The 24,702-nt window shown below is 39.1% G+C and overlaps 1 long non-coding RNA gene across 1 annotated transcript in view; it reads right to left on the bottom strand.

The window, feature by feature from the left end:
* Positions 1 to 753: 753 nt before the first annotated feature.
* LOC103349902 (uncharacterized) overlaps positions 754 to 24,702 on the bottom strand; it is a 59,321-nt gene continuing 35,372 nt past the window's right edge. Inside the window, exon 3 of the long non-coding RNA XR_007923178.2 lies at positions 754 to 4,687. This is a non-coding gene — a long non-coding RNA (uncharacterized lncRNA). The remainder of the gene's footprint in view (positions 4,688 to 24,702) is intronic.

Raw genomic sequence — 24,702 nt, 5'->3', positions numbered from 1 at the left:
TGTAAATTTTTGAAGCACATTCAAACCATATCTCATAAAAAGTATATCTAAACTGGAGTTGGTGCTGTGAAGAAATGGATTAAGGTTCTGCCTGCAAAGCTGGCATCCCATATGGGTGCCAGTTTGAGTCCCAATGGTCCACTTCTGATCCAGATCCCTGATAATGTGCCTGGGAAAGCAGCAGATTTCCCAAGTCCTTAGGCCCCTGAACCCACGTAGGAGACCCTGCTTAAGCTTTTGACTCCTGGCTTCAGCGTGGTTCAGCCCTAGCAATTGTGGCCATTTGGAGAGTTTACCAGCAGATGGAAAATCCATATCCCACCCTCCCCCATCTCCCTCTGTAATTCTTTCAAAGAAATAAATTGATTAAAAACATATATACCTAAACTTACAAAACAAGCTGAAAAAATTTGACTCATTTTATTGCTTTTTTTTTTGACCAGTTACAGAAACTGGTAAAAGGCAAGTAAATAACTTTGTGGGCCAAAAATTAAAATCTCCCAGCATAATTACAAATAGTCATCAAAACCAAGTTGACCTATTACAAAATGAATAGATCATTCACTTTTAGAATATCTGTTACTATAGTGGTCTACATTACATCAAAATTAATAAAAATTATATGAATAAAAATCTGACAAATTCTAATCAACTTATGATAAATCTGTTAGCAATAAAAATTTTAACAAACTAATAGTAAAATGGAACTTACTTCACTCAGAAATTTCTTTTTTCTTAAAGATTTATTTTATTTATTTGAAAGACAGGGCTACAGTGAAAGAGATGGAGACACAAAGAGAGAGACATCTTCCATCCATTGGCTCACTTCCCAAATGGCCACAACGGCCATGTCTGGGCCAGGCTGAAGCCAACAGCCAGAAGCTGCTTCTGGGTTTACCATGTGGGTGCAAGAGCCCAGAGAATAGACATATTCTGGGGCTTTCTCAGGCACATTAGCAGGAAGCTGGATCAGAAGTGGAGCATCTGGGACTCACACTGGTACCCATTTGGGATGCCGGTGCTGCAAGCAGCGGCTTAACTCACTACGCCATAATGCTGGCCATAAGAAATTTCTTAATATCAAGAATTTAAAGGAAACGTCACATTTAATGGTGATATTAGACTGCATTTCCATTAAATTCAAGAATAAGACAAGATGTTTGATATTCTTAATGTTGATTACCTTTAAAATGTAAGCCTTGGTCTTTCTAATAAGAACAAGAAATTAAATGAAGGTATGAGGATTGGAAACAAAGAGAAATCTGTCATTGCTTGAAGATATTATCAGTTAAGAAATAAGCTAAGAAAGCAAATGGGCAAATTTTGGCCTAAAAGAGTTAAACAATTACAGACTTCAATAATGTTTCTTTAGAGCATTAATAATAAGAAATACAATGGAAGAAAGAACACTATAAAAATGTGAAAGTCCTTTCTAGAGCTAGTCTAAAATATGGCTGAGCTAAGGGTTTGAAAAGATTACCTTCAGTGCAAGGGGAGCAGTGGAACTGGAAGATAACTAAGTTAAACACTACAGTGTTTTCCATTTCTTATTCTGCTATTGTTTTGTGTTTAGACTTCTGCTTTTGAAGGAAGAGTTTAGTCATGTTAATTTTAATAATTCTCATCTGCATATTCTTGCTACCAGAAAGTTCTTCCTAGACTCTGCTTGTTTGTTTCCGACAAAGCTGCTTGGAAGTCTCACTCTGTCTCACTCATCTCTGCTTTCAGTGTGCAACCCAGTGTTGGGCACTTAGGAGAGGGCACAATGTATCTTTCTCTGTTGAATGCCTTGTTTTTAGCGCAGGAGTGTAGGTATTTTTTATGTGTCTTTTTTTACATGGCTACCTAATACAATATATTGCAAGTGTTTTGAATAGTTCTGTACACATGTGGGTGGCTGACATTATAGCTTACATATTACACAATGATATTGTGTCTTAAAAATGGAGCATGGGTGAGAGGGATAGTATGGTGGAAGTGTCACTAAATTTCTAAATCTGTATATAGAAATACATGAAACTTGTATAAGAAATAAAATTTTAAAAAGATGACAATCTTTTTAAAGTTTTATTTGTTTATTTGAAAGTTACAGAGGCAGAGAGATAGAGAGAGAGAGAGACACTGATCTTCCATCCATTGGTTCACTCCCCAAACGGCCACAGTGGCTGAAATTGCGCAGATCCAAAGCCAGTGGCCAGGAGCTTCTTCTGGGTCGCCCACTCAGAAGCAGGAGTCCAAGGACTTGGACCATCTTCTACTGCTTTCCCAGGTCATAGCAGAGAGCTGGATTAGAAGTTGAGCAGCCAGCACTCGAACTGGCGCCCATATGGGATTCTGGCACTGCAGGCGGTGGATTTACCTGCTACCCAACAGTGCAGGTCCCAGATAACTCAATCTTAAAAGAGCTTCTCTGCAAAATGTTGAAGCCAAGGGCATTAGGCTTCTATTTATGATGAAATTTACCTTTACCAAGAAGAAGCTGATCAAAATGATACTTGAAAACACTAACACCAGACATAAAGACTCCTAAATATATTTCACTTAAGGATTCCATGTAGTCCTTTACAACTTTGATTATGAAATGCATGTGGAGTCATTCATTTGGAGCCTTCTCCCCTGAAGCTTTTGTTCTGACATAGTCACTCCAGGACTGAGTTTCTTACTCCAGTTTTTTTTTCCTTAGAAGATCTCTTCCAATGACTTCTGATAGATGCTTGTGTTATGTTATAAGATGACTGAATCGCAGGAAGGGCACTGCAAGGAACTACTTCAGTCTTGCTACACTACTTGCTCTCCCTGCAGCACCTGTAGCTTTGCTGGCACCCTAAATGCACTACCTCTTTTTCATTATGATTATTTTTTCCTGTTTAAGATATTAACAGCAATATATTGCATTGACATATTATTTTATATAACTTTCCAGACTTTTTTGAAACATGAAAAATTTATCTATCTTCAAATAAAGATCTTCATGGAAGTTTAAAATACATTAAGTGGCTGAGATTTTCAGGTTAACCAATATATGTGGTAGAGGATGGGAAGGAAATTGGTCTTAGGGCCTTGAGGACTCTGTCTGCTAGAGGTGCATGATCCAATTTCAAAATTACTGACATTTATTATTACTACAAACCTTCAAAACAGATTGGGCAGTTATTTTGAAAATATTCAGGCAACTGTATTTTAAGCAGTTTGCCAAGGTTTTTCATGTACAGAGCAAAGTACAGAATCCTAAGTACAGGGCCAAGACTGGAGTCAACATTCCATCAAAGGCATTTGGTACCCTTTTCATCAAAGTGATGGGTAATTATAAGCTGGGCAAAATGAATCTCACATATGAAATGAACATACGGTTTTGTTAAAGTTATTTAGCTCACAAGTATTTTTCTTCCATAAAAATTATCCGGATTATTAAATGAATTATGTCATGTCCTTTCAATGGATAGTTTTGTAGTCATAAGAATAAGGCATTCTAGGGGAGGGTGTTTAGCCCAGCAGTTAAGATGCCACTTGGGGCACTCACATCGCATCGTGGAGATCCTGAGTTCCTGTTCCAGCTCCACTTCTGATTCCAGTCTGATGCTAATGTGCATACTGGGAGGTAGCAGTTGATGGCTCAATAACTGGGTCCCTGACAGGAGAGCAGGATTGAATTCCTGGCTCCTGGCTTCAGTCTAGCCCACCCACAACTGTTGGAGGCATTTGGAGAGTGTATAACTGTTCTACAAATTGTCTTCTGAATCAGTTTTTAACACTATATAATTTCCAGTAAGGCCAAAACCTGTGAAAAATCTGAGACACTACTTTTCTGTAGATACACAAGACTCCAAATAGGACATCACACCTTTGTTATTTACAGCAATACCAGTAGTTATTGTAGCGCTAGTTCTTTATGACCCACTCTATACCAGGTGATGCAATGAGCGCCACATGGTTATACCTCTGAATACAGGGGTTTTCACCACAGGAGAGAAATTCCAAAATTATTACTCTTGGAGTTTAGATGACTGATGGAACATCTATCTCTTTCTCTACCCTAAAGAGAGAGAGGTTATTTTTTACTTGATTACACATAATGTAAACAGATATTTTTCTTGAGGCAGAGGGGGTGTCTCTACTTTGAGAAATGAACATTTGACTTGGAGGTGTAAGAAAAGTTTCATTCATCTTTGAAAGGGAGCAGGTGCCTCCAACATAAATGAGACAAGCAACTCATGTGGAGAGCAAATGATAGAATGTGGAGGAGACACTCCCTATCACTATAGCATATAAATTCCAATACTAGGAGGCCCATACTGTGTAGTAATGCTGAGTGATAAGAATAGCCTTTCAACAGTTTACTGAGTGAATTGAGTAAGGTTTTTGACAGGTATTCATTTTATAATTGTACAAAAGTCAGAATTTTAGCTTTTTAAAGTTGTATTTAGAAATTCCAATGTATTTTAGAGTACCTAGTACATAAAAAATGTTTTGGGTAGGCATTTGACTCAGCAGTTAAAATGCCTGCATTTCACGTGGGTGTACCTCAGTTCGAGTCCCTGCTCTGCTTCTGATACAACTTCCAGCGAATGTGCATCCTGTGATGGCTCAGGTAATTGAGTCCCTGCTATTCATAACAGAGATCCAAATGGAGTTGTGCGCTCCTAGCTTTAGTATGGAGTGCATGGAAGATCTCTTTCTGTCACTCTGCCTGTAAAATAAAAATAAATTAATAAAAAGATGGTCAATATTTATTGACTAAATTAATATGGTGAAAATGAATGAAAAGGTAATCATTATTTTTTCTGTTTTAAAAAAAGGATTATGGAACTTTAGTGATTTAAATAATATTAAAGAAGATGCTATACTCTCCTTTTTTCCATGATTCATTGGTAGGACATAGAAAGTAAGCATTATTACTTTGGTAGCTTTATTCTAAAAATGAGTGTATTCCACTTTGCACTTTATGTACTGTTTTCTTCATTTTATTTCAAAAGATTAGCCTTTAGCTATAATATTCCTTATACAACTAGCAGTAAAAGAGTGCTTGAGGACTGTGTATGATCCTTTGAGAAATAAAGGTGTAAATAGGGGACTTCCAAATTCCCCTGATTGCAGTTTATATTGATTAGAACTCTTGTGCTTTCAAATAACAGAAAATCAATTCAAACTATTCTAAGTAAGAAGGAAAATTTATTGGAAGGGTAAAAAGGAAAAATTATTGGAAGGATACATCATTGAATTTGAGGGCAGTGAAGCAGTTAGATCTTAGCAACCAAACTTAAAATTGCAGTACTGTGGAGAATACATGGAGCCCTCACACCATCTCTCATTTCTGTTTCTCTGTACAACTCTTTCTTACTGCTTCCAAATTAGCTGTACGTTCTCATATAATGTGGCCGATTCCTCCGCATGTCAAAGGAACAGTTACTGATTGCAGACTATGACCCTATAATAAGCGAATGTCTTGCTCTTTCAGGATAAAGAATTGCTTTCCCAAGTTCTAGTAAAGGAAGTGACTTTCCAACTATATCAAGGACTCAGCCAACAAAACCATGGGATTTGGGCTGGAGCAACCTCTGTGAGACCATTTCAGCTTCTGGAAAACCTTGTGGACAGAGGAGAGGAGGTAATTTCTAGAAAAGGAGAATGAGATAATTTGATAAGTGTTCACTGGAGTAACTATTAAAAACTACTTGTGAGAAAAGAAGACCATCAACCCAGCGAACTAGGAAAGCATAAAACAGGACAAAGGCACAGCCAGGCAATTAAGAAAGAGAATGAAGAGGGTAAACTTGTGGGAGAAAAGAATAAATGAGACTCAGAGGGAAAATGAAGAAGGTGGAAATTTTCCAGTGGGGTGATAATGGTTCTTGCATTTTCCTAGAGTTGTTTGGAAGTCTAATGAACAAAGTTTCAAAAACATTTTGTCATATCCCATCTACTGTTCAATATGCTTTTTGGAGAGTCATAAAATTTCCATATCTGCATTATCTGATTTGGTAGCCACTAGCCACATTTGGATGCTAGATTCTTAAGATGCGGCTAATATGACAGAGCAATTGAGCTTTTAATTTTATTTAATTTAAATAGTCAGATATGGCTAGGGGTTGTCATATTAGAGAGTACAGTCTTATATCTGAGTCACTGAATATACAGTCAGTGGTGACAATATACAGATTTACTTCAAGGTATGTAGAAAAAACTGGAAATAAAAAGTACATTTAGGCGGTAGAATTGGGTGTAGAGATTAAGCCACTACCTGCAATGCTGTCATATCAAGTCAGAGTGCTAGTTCCAGCCCCAGCTGTTCTGCTTCTAATCCAGCCTCCTGCTAATATACGAGGAGAAGCAGAAGGGGATGGCACACATGCCTGGATCCTTCCCACGCTTGTGGGAGACCCAGATGGAGTTTCTGGCTACTGGCTTCAGCCTGGCCTGGCCCCAGCTTTTGTGGATATTTGGGGATTGAAATTGCAGATGGAAAATCTCTTTCTCACATTGTTTCTCATTCTCTCTGTCACTTTGCCTTTCAAGAATAAATAAATCTTTTTGAAAGAAGTTTATTTTGCTGTATAAATGTTTTTGAAATCCATGTATAGTTTTCATTATTATATTATTATTATGTCATTTTCATTACTATGCATTTTCTTTTTTTTTTTTTTTAATTTTTTTTTAATCTTTTATTTAATGAATATAAATTTCCAAAGTACGACTCATGTGTTACAATGGCTTCCCCCCCATACCGTCCCTCCCACCCACAACCCTCCCCTTTCCCACTCCCTCTCCCCTTCCATTCACATCAAGATTCATTTTCGATTATCTTAATATACAGAAGATCAGCTTAGTATACCTTAAGTAAGTATTTCAACAGTTTGCTCCCACACAGAAACATAAAGTGAAAAATAATAGATGATTTTTTTTAAATGATGATGAAATCAGATCAGACCTATTGTCATGTTTAATTCCAGTGAGAGTCAAGTTGGGAATTGATAATTTCTTTCTTTCTTTTTTTTTTTTTTTTTACAGAAGATCAGTTTAGTGTACATTAAGTAAAGATTTCAGTCGTTTGCACCCCCATAGAAACACAAAGTGAAATATACTGTTTGAGTACTCGTTATAGCATTAAGCCTCAGTGTACAGCACGTTAAGGACAGAGATCCTACATGAGGAGTAAGTGCACAGTGACTCCTGTTGTTGACTTTACCAATTGACACTCCTGTTTATGGCATCAGTAATCTCCCTATGCACCAGTTATGAGTTTCCAAGGCTATGGAAGCCCCTTGAGTTCTCCGACTCTTATCTTGTTTAGACACGGTCATAGTCAAAGTGGAGGTTCTCTCCTCCCTTCAGAGAAAGGCACCTCCCTCTTTGAAGACCTGTTCTTTCCACTGGGATCTCACTCACAGAGATCTTTTTGCCAGAGTGTCTTGGCTTTCCATGCCTGAAATACTCTCATGGGCTTTTCAGCCAGATCCGAGTGCCTTTAGGGCTGATTCTGAGGCCAGAGTGCTATTTAGGACATCCGCCATTCTATGAGTCTGCTGAGTATCTCACTTCCCATGTTGGATCACTCTCCCCTTTATTTATTCTATCGGTTGGTGTTAGCAGATACTAGACTTGTTTATGTGCTCCCTTTGACTCTTAGTCCTTTCTTTATGATCAATTGTGAACTGAAATTGATCACTTGCAGTAGTGAGATGGCATTGGCACATGCCACCTTGATGGGATTGAATTGGAATCCCCTGGTATGTTTCCAAATCTACCAATTGGGGCAAGTCAGCCCGAGCATGCCCCAAATTATACATCTCTTCCCTCTCTTATTCCCACTCTTATGTTTAACAGGGATCACATTTCAGTTAATTTTCAACACTTAAGAATAACTGTGTGATAATTACAGAATTAAACCAGTCATATTAAGTAGAACAGACAAAAAAAAAATACTATGAGGGATAATGTATTAAGTTGTCCATTAGCAGTCAGGGCTATGCTGATCAAGTCACCATTTCTCATAGTGTCCATTTCACTTCAGGAGGTTTCCTTTTTGGTGTTCAGTCAGTTGTCACCGATCAGGGCGAACATATGGTATTTGTCCCTTTGGGACTGGCTTACTTCACTCAGCATGATGTGTTCCAGATTCCTCCATTTTGTTGCAAATGACTGGATTTCGTTGTTTCTTACTGCGGTATAGTACTCTAAAGAATACATATCCCATAATTTCTTTATCCAGTCTACCGTTGATGGGCATTTAGGTTGGTTCCAGGTCTTGGCTATTGTGAATTGAGCTGCAATAAACATTAGGGTGCAGACCGCTTTTTTGTTTATCAATTTAAACTCCTTTGGGTAAATTCCAAGGAGTGGGATGGCTGGGTCGAACGGTAGGGTTATCTTCAGGTTTCTGAGGAATCTCCAGACTGATTTCCATAGTGGCTTGACCAGTTTGCATTCCCACCAACAGTGGGTTAGTGTCCCTTTTTCCCCACATCCTCGCCAGCATCTGTTGTTGGTAGATTTCTGTATGTGAGCCATTCTAACCGGGGTGAGGTGAAACCTCATTGTGGTTTTGATTTGCATTTCCCTGATTGCTAGTGACCTTGAACATTTTTTCATGTGCCTGTTGGCCATTTGGATTTCCTCTTTTGAAAAATGTCTATTGAGGTCCTTGGCCCATCTCTTAAGTGGGTTGTTGGTTTTGTTTTTGTGGAGTTTCTGGATCTCTTTGTAGATTCTGGTTATTAACCCTTTATCTGTTGCATAGTTTGCAAATATTTTTTCCCATTCTGTCGGTTGTCTCTTCACTCTCCTGACTGTTTCTTTTGCAGTACAGAAACTTCTCAATTTGATGCAATCCCAATAGTTGATTTTGGCTTTGACTGTCTGTGCCTCCCGGGTCTTTTCCAGAAATTCTTTGCCTGTGCCAATATCTTGAAGGGTTTCTCCAATGTTCTCTAATAACTTAATGGTGTCAGGACGTAGATTTAGGTCTTTAATCCACGTTGAGTGGATTTTTGTGTAAGGTGTAAGGTAGGGGTCTTGCTTCATGCTTCTGCACGTGGAAATCCAGTTTTCCCAGCACCATTTATTGAATAGACTGTCCTTGCTCCAGGAATTAGTTTTAGATCCTTGATCAAATATAAGTTGGCTGTAGATGTTTGGGTTGATTTCTGGTGTTTCAATTCTGTTCCATTGGTCTATCCATCTGTTTCTGTACCAGTACCATGCTGTTTTGATTACAACTGCCCTGTAGTATGTCCTGAAGTCTGGTATTGTGATGCCTCCGGCTTTGTTTTTGTTGTACAAGATTGCTTTAGCTATTCGAGGTCTCTTGTGCCTCCATATGAATTTCAGCATCATTTTTTCTAGATCTGCGAAGAATGTCTTTGGTATCTTGATTGGGATTGCATTGAATCTATAAATTGCTTTTGGGAGAATGGACATTTTGATGATGTTGATTCTTCCAATCCATGAGCATGGAAGATTTTTCCATTTTTTGGTATCCTCTTCTATTTCTTTCTTTAAGGTTTTGTAATTTTCATCGTAGAGATCTTTAACGTCCTTGGTTAAGTTTATTCCAAGGTATTTGATTGTTTTTGTAGCTATTGTGAATGGGATTGATCTTAGCAGCTCTTCCTCAGCCATGGCATTGCTTGTGTATACAAAGGCTGTTGATTTTTGTGCATTGATTTTATATCCTGCCACTTTGCCAAACTCCTCTATGAGTTCCAATAGTCTCTTAGTAGAGTTCTTTGGATCCTCTAAGTACAGAATCATATCGTCTGCAAAGAGGGATAGTTTGACTTCTTCCTTCTTGATTTGTATTCCTTTGATTTCTTTTTCTTGTCTGATGGCTCTGGCTAAAACTTCCAGAACTATGTTAAATAGCAGTGGTGAGAGTGGGCATCCCTGCCTGGTGCCAGATTTCAGTGGAAATGCTTCCAACTTTTCCCCATTCAATAGGATGCTGGCTGTGGGTTTTTTATAAATTGCTTTGATTATATTGAGGAATGTTCCTTCTATACCCAATTTGCTTAGAGTTTTCATCATGAAAGGGTGTTGAATTTTATCAAATGCTTTCTCTGCATCAATTGAGATAACCATATGGTTTTTCTTCTGCAGTCTGTTAATGTGGTGAATCACATTGATTGATTTGCGAATGTTGAACCATCCCTGCATACCAGGGATGAATCCCACTTGGTCTGGGTGGATGATTTTCCTGATGTGTTGTTGTATTCTATTGGCCAGAATTTTATTGAGGATTTTTGCGTCTATGTTCATCAGGGATATTGGTCTGTAATTTTCTTTCAGTGCTGCATCTTTCTCTGGCTTAGGGATTAAGGTGATGCTGGCTTCATAGAAAGAATTTGGGAGGACTCCCTCTTCTTCGATTGTTCTGAATAGTTTGAGAAGAAATGGGATTAGTTCTTCTTTAAATGTCTGGTAGAATTCAGCAGTGAATCCATCTGGTCCTGGGCTTTTCTTTGTTGGGAGGGCCTTTATTACTGTTTCAATTTCTGTTTCAGTTATGGGTCTATTTAGGTTTTCGATGTCTTCATGGTTCAATTTTGGTAGATTGCATGTGTCCAGGAATCTATCCATTTCTGATAGGTTTTCCTGTTTGCTGGCATACAGGTCCTTGTAGTAATTTCTGATGATTCTTTTTATTTCTGTGGTGTCTGTTGTTACGTTTCCTTTTTCATCTCTGATTTTATTGATTTGGGTCTTTTCTCTTCTTTTTTTAGTTAGTTGGGCCAATGGGGTGTCAATTTTGTTTATTTTTTCAAAAAACCAGCTTCTCGCTTGGCTGATTTTTTGTAATGTTTTTTTGGATTCAATCCTGTTAATTTCTTCTCTGGTTTTAATTATTTCTTTTTTTTTTTTTTTTTTTTTTTTTTGACAGGCAGAGTGGACAGAGAGAGAGACAGAGAGAGAAAGGTCTTCCTTTGCCGCTGGTTCACCCTCCAATGGCCGCCGCTGCAGCCGGCGCACCGCGCTGATCCTGGCAGGAGCCAGGAGCCAGGTGCTTTTCCTGGTCTCCCATGGGGTGCAGGGCCCAAGCACCTGGGCCATCCTCCACTGCACTCCCTGGCCATAGCAGAGAGCTGGCCTGGAAGAGGGGCAACCGGGACAGAATCCGGCGCCCCAACCGGGACTAGAACCCGGTGTGCCGGCGCCGCAAGGTGGAGGATTAGCCTATTGAGCCACGGCGCCGGCTGGTTTTAATTATTTCTCTTCTCCTACTAGATTTGGGTTTGGTTTGCTGCAGTTTTTCTAGGTCCTTGAGGTGCGCTGAAAGCTCATTTATTTGGTACCTTTCCAATTTCTTGGTATAGGCACCTATTGCTATAAATTTGCCTCTCAATACTGCTTTTGCTGTATCCCATAAGTTTTGATATGTTGTGTTGTTGTCTTCATTTACTTCCAGAAAGTTTTTGATTTCTCTTTTGATTTCTTGAATGACCCAGTGTTCATTCAGGAGCATGTTGTTCAGTCTCCATGTGTTTGCATACTTTCTGGGGTTTCCTGAGTTGCTAATTTCCAGCTTCATCCCGCTGTGGTCTGAGAAGCTGCATGGTATGATTCTAATTCTTTTAAATTTGCTGAGACTTGCTTTATGGCCTAGTATGTGATCAATCCTAGAGAAGGTTCCATGCGCTGCTGAGAAGAATGTGAAGTCTGTAGATGTAGGGTTGAAAGTTCTGTAGATATCTGTTAGATCCATTTGGGCAATAGTGTCAATTAAATCTACTGTTTCCTTGTTGATCTTCTGTCCGGATGATCTGTCTATTTCTGAGAGTGGAGTATTGAAGTCCCCCAGTACTATTGTATTGGAATCTAAATCTCCCTTTAAGTCCCTTAACATATCTTTTAAATAGACCGGTGCCCTGTAATTAGGTGCATATACATTTATAATAGTTACATCTTCCTGTTGAATTGAACCCTTAATCATTATATAGTGTCCCTCTTTGTCTCTCTTAACAGTTTTTGTATTAAAGTTTATTTTGTCTGATATTAATATGGCTACACCTGCTTTTTTTTGGTTTCTGTTGGCATGGAATATCTTTTTCCAACCTTTCACTTTCAGTCTGCATGCCTCTTTGTTAGAGAGATGTGTTTCTTGTAGGCAACAAATAGTTGGGTTGTGTTCTGTGAGCCAGTCAGCTAAACGGTGTCTTTTAACTGAAGAATTCAGACCATTAATGTTCAATGTGACTATTGATACGTAGTGACTTTGCCCTGCCATTTTCCCGGAAATATTTTCTAGTATATGCTTTGAGCTTCCCATGCTCTTTTACTGGTAGGTGTTCTTTCTTTCCCTTCTTTCATATTGATGGCCGTGTTTCTGTGTTTCTGAGTGTAGCACATCTTTAAGTATATTTTGCAGGGCCGGACGAGTGGCCACAAAGTCTTTCAATTTCTGTTTGCTATGAAAGGTCTTTATTTCACCTTCATTCACAAATGAGAGCTTGGCAGGATATAATATTCTGGGCTGGCAATTTTTCTCTCTTAGCACCTGTGCTATGTCTCGCCATTCCCTCCTAGCTTGTAGGGTTTCTGATGAGAAGTCAGCTGTGAGTCTGATTGGAGATCCTCTGAGAGTAATCTGACGTTTCTGTCTTGCACATTTTAGGATCTTTTCTTTATGTTTCACTGTGGTAAGTTTAATTACCACGTGTCGTGGTGAGGATCTCTTTTGGTCATGTTTATTGGGGGTTCTATGAGCTTCCTGTACTAGGATATCTCTGTCCTTCTCCAAACCTGGAAAGTTCTCTGCTAGTATCTCACTAAAAAGGCCTTCCAATCCTTTCTCTCTCTCCATGCCTTCAGGAACTCCTAGAACTCGAATGTTGGTTTTTTTAATAGTATCCTGTAGATTCCCAACAATATTTTTTAGGTTTCTAATTTCCTCTTGTTTTCTTTGGTTTGACTGTATGTTTTCCTGTGCTCTATCTTCTAAGTCTGATATTCTCTCTTCTGCTTCACCCATTCTGTTTTTAAGGCTTTCTAATGTGTTTGTCATTTGATCTATTGAGCTCTTCATTTCATTTTGATTTCTCTTCACTATAACACTTTCCTGTTCTACTAGTTTCTGAGTTTCATTTTGACTCTTCCTTAAAATTTCGTTTTCACGAGAGAGATTTTCAATCTTGTCCATTAAGGATTTCTGTAGTTCAAGGATTTGCTTTTGAAAACTTCTAAATGTTCTTATCATAAATTTTTTGAAATCCGTATCTTGCATTTCTTCTATCTCATCATCTTCATACTCTTGGCTTGGGGTGTTTTGCTTATTTGGAGGCATCATAGTGTCATCGTTGATCTTGCTCCCTCTATTTCTGTGTTTGTTACTCGGCATAGTTAATTCTTCTTGCGTCACTGTGCGTTTTTTTTTTTTTTTTTTTTTTTTTTTTTATACTGTGTCCATGTTAAGTGGACTGCCTGCTGTTGGAGGAGCCTTGGAGGCTTGAGATGGGTGCGGCCTGAGAGCTCTGCCTGGTTCTTCCAGGTTAAGGGTGTGCAAAGGTGACACCCTCAGGTTATGCGTGGTAAATCTCTCTCTTTTTATTTATTTATTTATTTTATTTATTCAGGGGGTAAGTAACACCGCAGGGCACAGCTGTGCAGAATTGATGGTATTTAGCTTCCAGTCTTTGGCTCCTCTGGACTCCCACTGGGTTGCCTAGGCTACTGAATTGTAGTGACTCAGTTCCTTAGCTCTCCCCCATTGATATGTAAATCCAGAGAGCAGGCCTGCTCTTTGTCTCTTGGGAATTCTTCTAGCCTCCCAGTCTTGTAACCTTTGCAAGGTTAGGGGGAAGAGAAACCCCGAAGCTTTTTTTTCCTTCTTTCTGGTAGTGAGTTTGCTGCACTTTCTGGCCCCCCTCTAGATTCTGACCCCCGTTTTCCCACCAATGTCTCGGGTTATTGAGCTCACCTCCCCTTCCAGCGCCGACGTGTGGACTCGGAGCCCTGAGCGTCCCAAGTCTCCCCGCTGTTGTCTGTGTGGCATGCACTCCCCTTGGAGCACTGGGGCTTCTGCGGCTCGGTCCTGCGACTTGGCTTCCGCACGGTGGGCGACCTTGTTCTCCCAGTAGGTCCTCCGATTCACGATTCCCGTGCAATTTTTTCCTGGTTCTTTTTTCTGCGGCTACCGTAACTCCTCTTTTATTAAACTAAATTTTCCCGGACTATCGGTGCGCGCCCTCACTATTCCGCCATCTTGGCTCCGCCTCTCTTACTATGCATTTTCATTTAATTTTTGAAGATTTCTCAAATGCATGGGTGTCAAAATCTTTTGTCTCCAAAACTAACATCTTTGAATTGCATTTTCCATGAACTTTTGGAAGAATCATGATATATGACAATCGGCTCTGATCCATTACCTGATGCATACTTCCCAGAAAAGGAAGCCCAGGAAGCAGCCTGCTGAAGTCAGACGTGTCAGCAGCCAGAGCACATCTCTGGTAACAGCCCAAGATGCCAAAGAGCCACCCACCCCTGCAGCATTTGGCCCCAAACAAAGACTTTGATAATAACTGATGGCTTCCTTAATATTTTTCTTTTTAAAAAAATTATTTTAGGGGCTTGCACTGTGGTGTAGCAGACTAAGCCTCCACCTGCGGCACCAGCATCACATATAGGTGCCGGTTCATGTTCCAGGGTCTCACCTTCCATCCAGTTCTTTTTTTTTTTTTTTTAACTTTTATTTAATGAATGTAAATTTCCAAAGTACAGCTTATGGATTACAATGGCTTCCCCCCCATAACGTCCCTCCCACCCGCAACCCTCCCCTTTCTCACTCCCTCTCCCCTTCCATTCACATCAAGATTCATTTTTGATTCTCTTTATATACAGAAGATCTGTTTAGCATACATTAAGTAAAGATTTCAACAGTTTGCTCCCACACAGAAACATAAAGTGAAAAATACTGTTTGAGTACTAGTTATAGCATTAAATCTCAATGTACAGCACATTAAGGACAAAGATCCTACATGAGGAGTAAGTGCACAGTGACTCCTGTTGTTGACTTAACAAATTGACACTCTAGTTTATGGCATCAGTAATCTCCCTATGCACCAGTCATGAGTTTCCAAGGTGATGGAAGCCCCCTGAGTTCACTGACTCTGATCATATTTAGACAAGGCCATGGTCAAAGTGGAAGTTCTCTCCTCCCTTCAGAGAAAGGTACCTCCTTCTTTGATGACCCATTCTTTCCACTGGGATCTCACTCGTGGAGATCTTTCATTTAGGTTTTTTTTTTTTTCCCCCCAGAGTGTCTTGGCTTTCCATGCCTGATATACTCTCATGGGCATTTCAGCCAGATCCACATGCCTTAAGGGCTGATTATGAGGCCAGAGTGCTGTTTAGGACATCTGCCATTCTATGGGTCTGCTGTGTATCTCACTTCCCATGTTGGATCGTTCTCTCCCTTTTTGATTCTATCAGCTAGTATTTGCAGACACTATTCTTGTTTATGTGATCCCTTTGACTCTTAGTCCTATCATTATGATCAATTGTGAACAGAAATTGATCACTTGGACTAGTGAGATGGCATTGGTACATGCCACCTCGATGGGATTGAATTGGAATCCCCTGGTATGTTTCTAACTCTACCGTTTGAGGTAAGTCAGCTTGAGCATGTCCCGAATTGCACATCTCTTCCCTCTCTTATTCCCACTCTTATATTTAACAGTGATCACTTTTCAGTTAAGTTTCAGCACTTAAGAAGAATTGTGTATTGATTACAGTATTCAACCAAAAGTATTAAGTAGAACAAACAAACAAAAATACTAAGAGTGATAACATATTAAGCTGTTCATCAACAGTCAGGGTGAGGGCTGATCAAGTCACCGTTTCTCATAGTGTTCATTTCACTTTAACAGGTTTGCTATGGCCTGGGAAAGCAGCAAAAGATGGCCAAAGAGCTTGGATCCCTGCACCCGCATGAGGGACCTGAAAGAAGCTCCTGGCTTCAGATGGGCTAGGCTCTGGCCGTTGTGGCCATTTGGGGAGTGAACCAGCAGATGGAAGACCTTTCATTCTCTCTCCCTCTCTCTGTCTATAACTCTGCCTCTCAAATAAATAAGTAAAATCTTAAAACTAAAATTATTTTAAAATGTACTTTTAATTGGTAAACCATAATTATGCATAGTTACGGGGAATGATGTGGTGTTTCGAACGATGTATATCTATTTTAGAAGGACTCAATGAAGCTAATTCTCTAATTTTTGTCACCACTGCTAGTTTAGGATCAATCACATCTTTTGCCACATTGCATAACCTGCTCCACTACCAGTTACCTTCTCCATACCAACAATCTGCAATCAAAGCACACTCAAAGCATTTTCTTTTTTCTCCTTTTAGGCTTTCCCACCCTTCTGTTTGCTGCCAAAACACAGATGACAAAGGCTGACTCCTCTGTTACAGCAAATTTGGGATAAATAGATATTTCTTGTTCTCCTCTGTTTTATATTATTTCCACATTGCACTGATTTCATTAATGAGTTTTATTTACTCATGTATCCATCACTTCATTGATTTGGCATATGTTTGTCAGGGATATACTTTCATGGTATCTAAATGAGAAAGCATTATGTTATATGATCTTAGATTTCTTAAAAGGTGACCAAAAACTGTAATCATCCTTAATATACGAGACCATGCATTCAGGTGTCTGCATATATTTCTTACATGTGCCTCTTAATAAAAGAGTGAAATAGGATTGCCAGATTTGGCAAATCGAAATGCAGAATTTCCAGTTAAGTTTGAATTTCGGATAAGCAATAACTCTCATGAATTATTGGCCATGTTTACTGGAATTGGTTCATTGCTTATCTGGAACTCAAGTGTCTCCTGGTAGCTCTATGTTATCTGGCCTCCCAGGTGTGAGTGTTCCTCCCAAAATGTCACCAGTACTTTTTTGTTCTACTTAATACCATTGGTTGAACTCTTTAATTAACACACAATTATTCTAAGTCATTTAAATGTAACTGAAAAGTGATCCCTGTTAAATATAAGTGGGAATAAGAGAGGTATGAGATGTACAGTTTGGCACATGCTCACTCAGACTTACCCCTAATGGTAGAGCTAGAAACGTACCAGGGGATTCCAATACAATCCAATCAAGGTGGCCTGTACCAATGCCATCTTACTTGTTAAAGTGATCAGTTTAAGTTCATAATTGATCAAAAAGATAGGATTAGGTGCAAAGGGATTACATAAATAAGACCAGTGTCTACAAATAATTGATAGAATTAAAGAGGAGAGAACAATCCAACATGGGAAGCGGGATACACAGCAGACTCATAGAATGGCAAATGCCCTAAACAGCACTCTGGCCTCAGAGTCAACCCTTAGGGCATGTGGACCTGGCTAAAAAGCCCATGAGAGTTTCGCAAGCATGGAGAGCCAAGACACTGTGGCAAAAAACAAAAACAAAAACAAAAAAAACACAACAACAACCTAAATGAAATATCTCTGTGAGTGAGATCTCAGTGGAAAGAACGGGCCATCAAAGAAGGCAGTACCTTTCTCTGAAGGGAGGAGAGAACTTCCACTTTGACTATGGCCTTGTCTAAATAAGATTGGAGCTGGTGAACTCAAAAGGCTTCCATAGCCTTGGTAGCTCATGACAAGAGCCTCAGGTCATTACTGATGTCATAAAGAAGAGAATCAATTGTTAAATCAACAACAGGGGTCACTGTGCACCTGCTCCCCATGTAGGACCTCTGCCCTTAATGTGTTGTACTTTGAGAATTAATGGTAAAACTACTACTCAAACAGTGCTCTATACTTTGTGTGTCTTTGTGGGTGCAGTCTGTTGAAATCTTTACTTAGTATATACTAAGTTGATCTTCTGTATATAAAGATAATTGAAAATGAATCATGATGAAGAATGGGATGGGAGAGGGAGTGGGAGATGGGATGGTTGTGGGTGGGAGGGAGGTTATGGGGGGAAAAGCTGCCATAATGCAAAAGTTGTACTTTGGAAATTTGTATTTATTAAATAAAAGTTGAAAAGAAAAAAATAATTGATCTGTGAAAAATATGTCTATTATAAATAATGCAATAAAACCTCTTTCCACTTTTCTTCCTGAAATCTCTTCACATAAATAAGTTAAGAGATTCTCTAGGGAGTGGTCTATTTCTGCTTACAAATTTGATTACTTTCTTCTAGAGGACATAATACAAACTATAATACAGAGTTAGAGACTCATAGGATGTTAAAGAATGCTTTTATATGTTGTCCAGGGATAGCAAAATTGCAGCTTAAATCATTGCTCTCTTGGTATCAGTGCTGTGGCATAATGGGTAAAGCTGATATCTGCAGTGCTGGCATCTCATATGGGCACCTGCTGGAGTCCCAGCTGCTCCACTTTCAATCCAGCTCCCTGCTAATGTGCCTTGGAAAGCAGTGGAGGATGGCTCAAGACGTTGAGCCCCTCCACCCACATGGGAGACCCAGAGAAAGCTTCTGGCTTTGGATTGGCCTGGCTTTGGATTGGCCCGGTTCTGGCCCTTACTGCTATCTGGGGAATAAACCAGCAGATGGAAACTCTCTCTCTCTCTCTGTCAAATAAATAAAAATAAATCTTTAAAACCAATCCACTTGACCAAGGAAAGACATTGTTTATCTATCAAAACACACTTTTTTACTAAACCCATATGGGTTTATAGCTTCAACATCCTTTCTTTTATGGTAGTCATTTAACCACAATCATTCAGTTTTTATGAGAACATTGCCTTACCCATCTTTGATTTAGTTAAATCCTCTCATTTTACAGATGAGAAATGGAGACCCTGAAAAGCAATTTGTCTAACAGTATGCTTAATATTTTCTGTGGATGCCCAAAGCATCTAAGCAGGCAGCACATATTTTATTTGTAAAACAAATGTACTTGTAATGAGTGTGCAGGCTATCTTGCCAACACCCACCCCTCAGCACACATGTATGCATACAGCACATGAATATTCATGTAAAGCCTTTTTATTTTTTTTTCTGATTGTAGACATCCCTGAGGAAGCTGTAGACATCAGCACATCTTTGTTGACCAACACTGGCAATGTTGAAACACCACTTCCCGAGAAATAAAACTTTTTTATCTTGCCTAATTTTTAAGTCAATGAAATAGAGTTAAAAACCAGAATGATAGTACTAGATTCCTATAATCTATAATTTACTTAGGGTATTGCACCCAGGTTCTTCCATTCTTAAATTTCTTTTAGCTTTTGAAAAAGGCAGGCGGAGAGGTTTCTTTTCCTTTTGATTTTGTTAGGGCCAGTGATACCTTAAGAGAGGCTATCATGTCTTAGGTTGCCAAAATGTAACACTAAGAACACTCTATGGTCCCCAAGCATCACACTCTTTCTACAATATCCTCCCTTGATTAGCATTGTGACTTGAATTATCCACAGAGGCCTCTTAATGAAACTTTCTGTGTTTGTGGTAACTCCTGCTTCATGTAATTAGCCGTCTGCAAGAGCAGCACATGAAAGTCGTTGTTTCCCTCCACAAAGAGAGGACAATGTCCTTTTATTTCTAGGGATGTACTAAATTGAAGGTGCCCAAATTAGAAGACTCACTTTCCATTTGTGTTAAGTAAACCTTCAATCTACAAGTACAGTGTTTTACTATCATCTAAACTTAATCTATGAATTTACCAATCTTTCATTAGATTACTCCTGAGACAGAATGTTAAAACAGGTCTCATCCTAGCTCAGTTTCTACTGAGACCAAAGACAGTAGCTACCACTTTCTAAGATGAATGGTAACTCCAGCTACTATGGTTGCATTGAACCTAAAACACATTGACATTCCAAAATTTGTCCAGTATTGGGGCCTAAAAACAAGAATTTTGAGAGGATTTTTTGGGAGACAATTCTCTTGTAGAGTTCAATCTACCAAAAAAGAGTGTGTGTAGAAAAGGCAATTTCCTACTAATCTCAAATCTTGGGAGAACTCCACTGGGATCACATTGAGAGTTCCGTATGGAGCTTCTGCAGGTGGTGGGCACAGAGGAGTGGAATTTGATTCATGCTTGAGAAACCTGGAGTAGCTTGTGGAGACAAGATAGGCTGTATCTGTGAAAGTACTGCCTTCTGTTCAACTGTGGATCAGAGGGTGTGAATCCCAGGGGGCACACATGGGCTCCTCATTAGCCATGTTGGCCTAAAGAAAGTTTTAGAAAGTCTGTCCTGGAGGGATTCTGCATTACAGTACTGAGAATAAATTGGTAAATCTACTCAGCCAAACTGAAAAAAAAAAGTTAAAAAAAAAATTCAGGGTTCTACATCACAATGTCCTAAGTATGTAGATCACCATTTAAGAAGCAGATCTTCTTGACAAAAAACCAGGATGCTTGGAGTGGGAACAGGCGTCTCTGACCTTTTTGCTTGAGCTGCTCCCATGCTCCCTTTCCCCATCACACTGGGTACAAAGCAGTTTCACCATCGTGACTCTGGCCACAATGCCTCACAGCTTTATTGTCAGGGGAGCAGAACCAGTTTGGGGAATGAGGCAAAACCTGAGCGCTGTGTCAGCTTCAAGTAAAGAACATGGTGAAAAGCAGATGGGGAAGACCTATAGCTCTGCTTGCCTGAGTTTGTGTTCTAAGGGTGAGCCGTGGATGAGCAAAATGCAGCAACAAGGCTCTGGCAAGGAAAGCTTTGTAGAACAGCTGAGGTAAGCCCTCCATAAATCCCAAGCCTACTGGGATACTACACAGTTCCATGGCTATCACAATATAATGTACACACTGAGGGATACCTCAGAACCTGCTGCACCTTGGAATTATTCATTTTTGTAAAGTCATATAAAAACACAGAATGCTTACCAAGAAATGAACGATAAATGTACTGATACATGAAATGTTTTGTCATCTTACCACACTGATAAGCAACACTCAAAATAAGAACAAAGCATTACTAGTACCCCAAAAGTCCTCACTATTCCCTCTCCATTTCTTTTTTTTCAATGTGTGAAATAAGAGTATATTGTCATTTACATTTACATATTATAATTTGCACATCATTTACAGTCACTCCATGAACCACTATTTATAACTATATACAAATGATATGACAGCTACATACTTCTTATACTCTTTCTATATATTTAATAACTATCACAAATAAGAGAAAACATATGATATTTACCTTTCTGGGTCTGGATTATTTCACTTAACATAACTTGGAATTTATGAGGGTACTTCAAAAAGTTCATGGATAAATGAAATTTAAAGTTTACTAGGTGCAAAATATTTAAAAATCCAAGTGTGATTTATTCATAACATATATTTCCCTTGAACTCTTTCAAGATCCCATTTACGTATAGATTTCAAAAAAAATTGACAACAATATAAACATATTTTATTTTGTCCCAAGTTATATACAGATCAACATGTGCAGGGTAGAAGCCTTGAAGTATTTGAACACATGAAGTATTTGAACACACATCCGTAGTTGCTACAAAAGTTTATCTCAAGAGTTTATTTTCAACCCAACGTTATGCGACATGCTCAGAAGCAAGACATTCTGAACCATCAAGAAAAAAATACCCATACTAATACAGAAACTGACACAGATTAGGTCCAAGTATAAAATTAGTGAACCAAGACTTCACTGCAGTGTTTATAAATATTGAATAATTAAAGAAAAACATTATGACAGTGATTCAATGAACAGGGAACCCAGAGAGAGAGAACTAGAAAATCTTTAAAAAAGTTATAGAATTAAAAAACCCAGGGCTGGCATTGTGGCCTAGTAGGTAATGCTGCCACCTGCAGTGCTGCCATCCCCATATGGGCACCAGTTCAATTATCAGCTGCTCCACTTCTAATCCAACTCCCTGTTAATGTGTCTGGGAAAGCAGCAGAGGAAGGTCCAAGTGTTTGGGCCCCTTCACCAATTTTGGAGACTTGGAAGAAGCTTCTGTCTCCAGTATTCAGCCTGGCCCAGCCCTGGCCATTGCAGCCATTTGAGGAGTGAGCGAGAGGATGGAAGATCTTTCTTTCTCTCTCTCTCTCTCTCTCTCTGTGTCTCTCTGTCTCTCTCTCTTTCCCTCTGCCTCTCCTTCTCTGTAACCCTGACTTTAAATAAATAAATAAATAAATCTTATAAACAAAAGGGACCAGTAACTGAAATGAGAATTTCACTGGACAGGCTTTAGAGCAGGTTTGATGTGGCAAAATACTCAGTGAACTTAAATTTTGTTAAATCTGAACACCAAATAATAACAATAGTAATAAGATGGAAGAAAAGTCAACATTCTTAGAGTCCTACAAGTCAGTGTCGAGCATGTCAATATACATGCAATGAGACTCATGGAAGGAAAGCAGAAAGAGAAAGGGGACAAAAAATAGTTGGAAGCATTCTAAATGGGATGAAAGCATTTTATTTGCAAATCCAAGAATCTCAGCAAATACAAAGATAAACACAAAAGATCTGCTTCTACACCATTATACTGAAACTGATTAAGATCAAACCCAGGAGATAGTATTGAAAGCAGCAAGCAAAGAGTGAAGAAATATGTTGGTGGAGTGGCGAATACAGTGAAGGATTAGCTTCTCAACCAAAACAATGGGATTGAGAAGACAGTGGAAGGGTGTATTAGCATGCTGAAAGAAAAACTGTCCATCAAGAATCCTGTACTCACTGAAATCTTTCAAAAATGAAAATGAAATAAAAACATTCTCAAAGAAACAAAAACTCAGGGAATTTGTTGCTGGCAGACTTGCCTTGCTTGAAAATAATCTCCTTCAGGATGAAAGAAGATACAAATCTATGGATGTATTTGTTTCTCCCTCTTTTCTTTAAAAACAATGGCTGCCAGCTGAGGCGGCCAAGTCTTGAAAAGCAGAGGCAGAAACTCTGGGTGACTCAAGTGCCACGGACTGGAGGATTCTGTGCATCAAGATAATTGTAGTCAGAGACGCACAGAAGCGGAAGGAATCCACAAAGAAGGTACAAATGTGCCCTTGGGAGAAAGAATCAACTTTAAATATTTGCTAGGAAAAAAAAAAAGGAAGAAAGGAGAGAGGCTTAGGGGAGGGAGGGAGAAAAGTATAGTTATCTTCTTAGAAATGTATCTATGAAATACATGAAATCTGTTCCCTTTAGATTAATAAAAATTTTTAAGAGCAAATGATTAAAAAATAAATATTTGCTGGATTGAGAGTACATGAAGCCAACGTTAAACAGGAGTCTCCCTCCACCCTCTGCTTTCCTTCTGCAAACTTTGAAATTCCAGTTAGATACGAGGAAACCAAGCCTGGGTCCTGGTGCAGAGGTGACATGGCTTATCTTTCAATGCAGATCAAATGATGCATCAGCATGGAGGTAGATATTTTGATTACTGATTTGTGTATGAAATTAGGAAATCTGTAGAACTTCTTGCTACCAGAGAAAAGCCAGAGGGGTTAAGAGTAACCCCAGGCAGGAGAAGAATTTGGTTGAAAAAGTCAACGGTAGATCTGCTCTGAATAGGGAGGAATGACCATGGAGAAAAAACATAAGGATTGAGGGACTAGAATCTCAACAATGGTGAAGAATAAGCAAGTGCACTGAAAATGTATCACACAGGAAGGATGGGCATCTATAAAAGGAGTTGTGCCTTAGGTTCCCACATATCTCCGTCATTCACTGCATGATGATCGCAGATTTCAACTACTCTGCTCAAGTTCCTCATTCCACACCTGCTCTTTCCTCTCTCAGTGGAAGAAGCTGCCACCTACATCACAAAGATAATTGAAGTTGAAGTGGGAGAGACTTGGTGCCCACTCACAGCTTCACTTCTTCTTTTCCAACCTGAAGAAGAAGCTTCTATTTACAGGTGATCTGGATTCATCGTCTCACATCTCTTCTATTTTTACTACTCTTCTCTGTTTTATAAATTTTCCTCTTCACTGGGTTATTAACACCTTTGAACATGTTAAAGCTGCTCTTACTTTAAATGAACCCCTCTGTCAGCCCTCTGCATTCCATTAGAGTCCTATATCAGGACAGCCCTTACATCCAAGCATATTGGCAAAGTAGTCTCATTTTGCCTTCAGTTTTTTCAGAGCCTATTCACCCCTTTATCCCTTAGAAATGATTCTTACACCTTATAATTGTCAGACACAATGCTGCTTTCATATCTACTCTGTGAGGTTTGATACTGTGAATCCTTTTATATACCCTATCCCTGGGCTTCTAGAACACCCCCTGTGCATCTTCCTTCCTTTCTGGTACTTTATCCATCTCTATGTTTGAAACGTTCTTATATTCTTATTGTTTTACTCTGTATTTTCTCCCTAAATGATGCTATCAAATCCCAAGTTTTTAGATAAGAATTTCTCTATTCTCACGTTTGGATATTTGCATGTGGTTGCCCATTCAACATGCACCATGAACTCAATCTCATCCTAACACACATGCATATAAATAGACAAATGTCTTGTCTACCCTGGTGAACAGCATCAGCTCTTATTTTGCTATCCAAGTCAGATACCTGAAATGAAGTATTACCTACTTCATTATTTTTTCTCTATCTACTCAGATTCAGTTGTTTTTCAAATCATGTGGATTTTAACACCTTAATATCCAGCCTATACTTTTAAACTTCTGTTATAGTCTGCTTTGACACTCAAAACTTCAATGGACTATTGCTATACTCTGTTTCCAGAATACTGCAGGGCCAAATGCTTTAAAGTGCAGTTATGCTATTAAAGCTCTGTAATCCCTATGACTTTCAAG

This window comes from Oryctolagus cuniculus, chromosome 5, assembly GCF_964237555.1.
Source record: "Oryctolagus cuniculus chromosome 5, mOryCun1.1, whole genome shotgun sequence".
Lineage (NCBI taxonomy): Eukaryota > Metazoa > Chordata > Mammalia > Lagomorpha > Leporidae > Oryctolagus > Oryctolagus cuniculus.
Note: the sequence above shows the minus strand (reverse complement) of the source record. Positions and strands in the feature narration are given on the sequence as shown.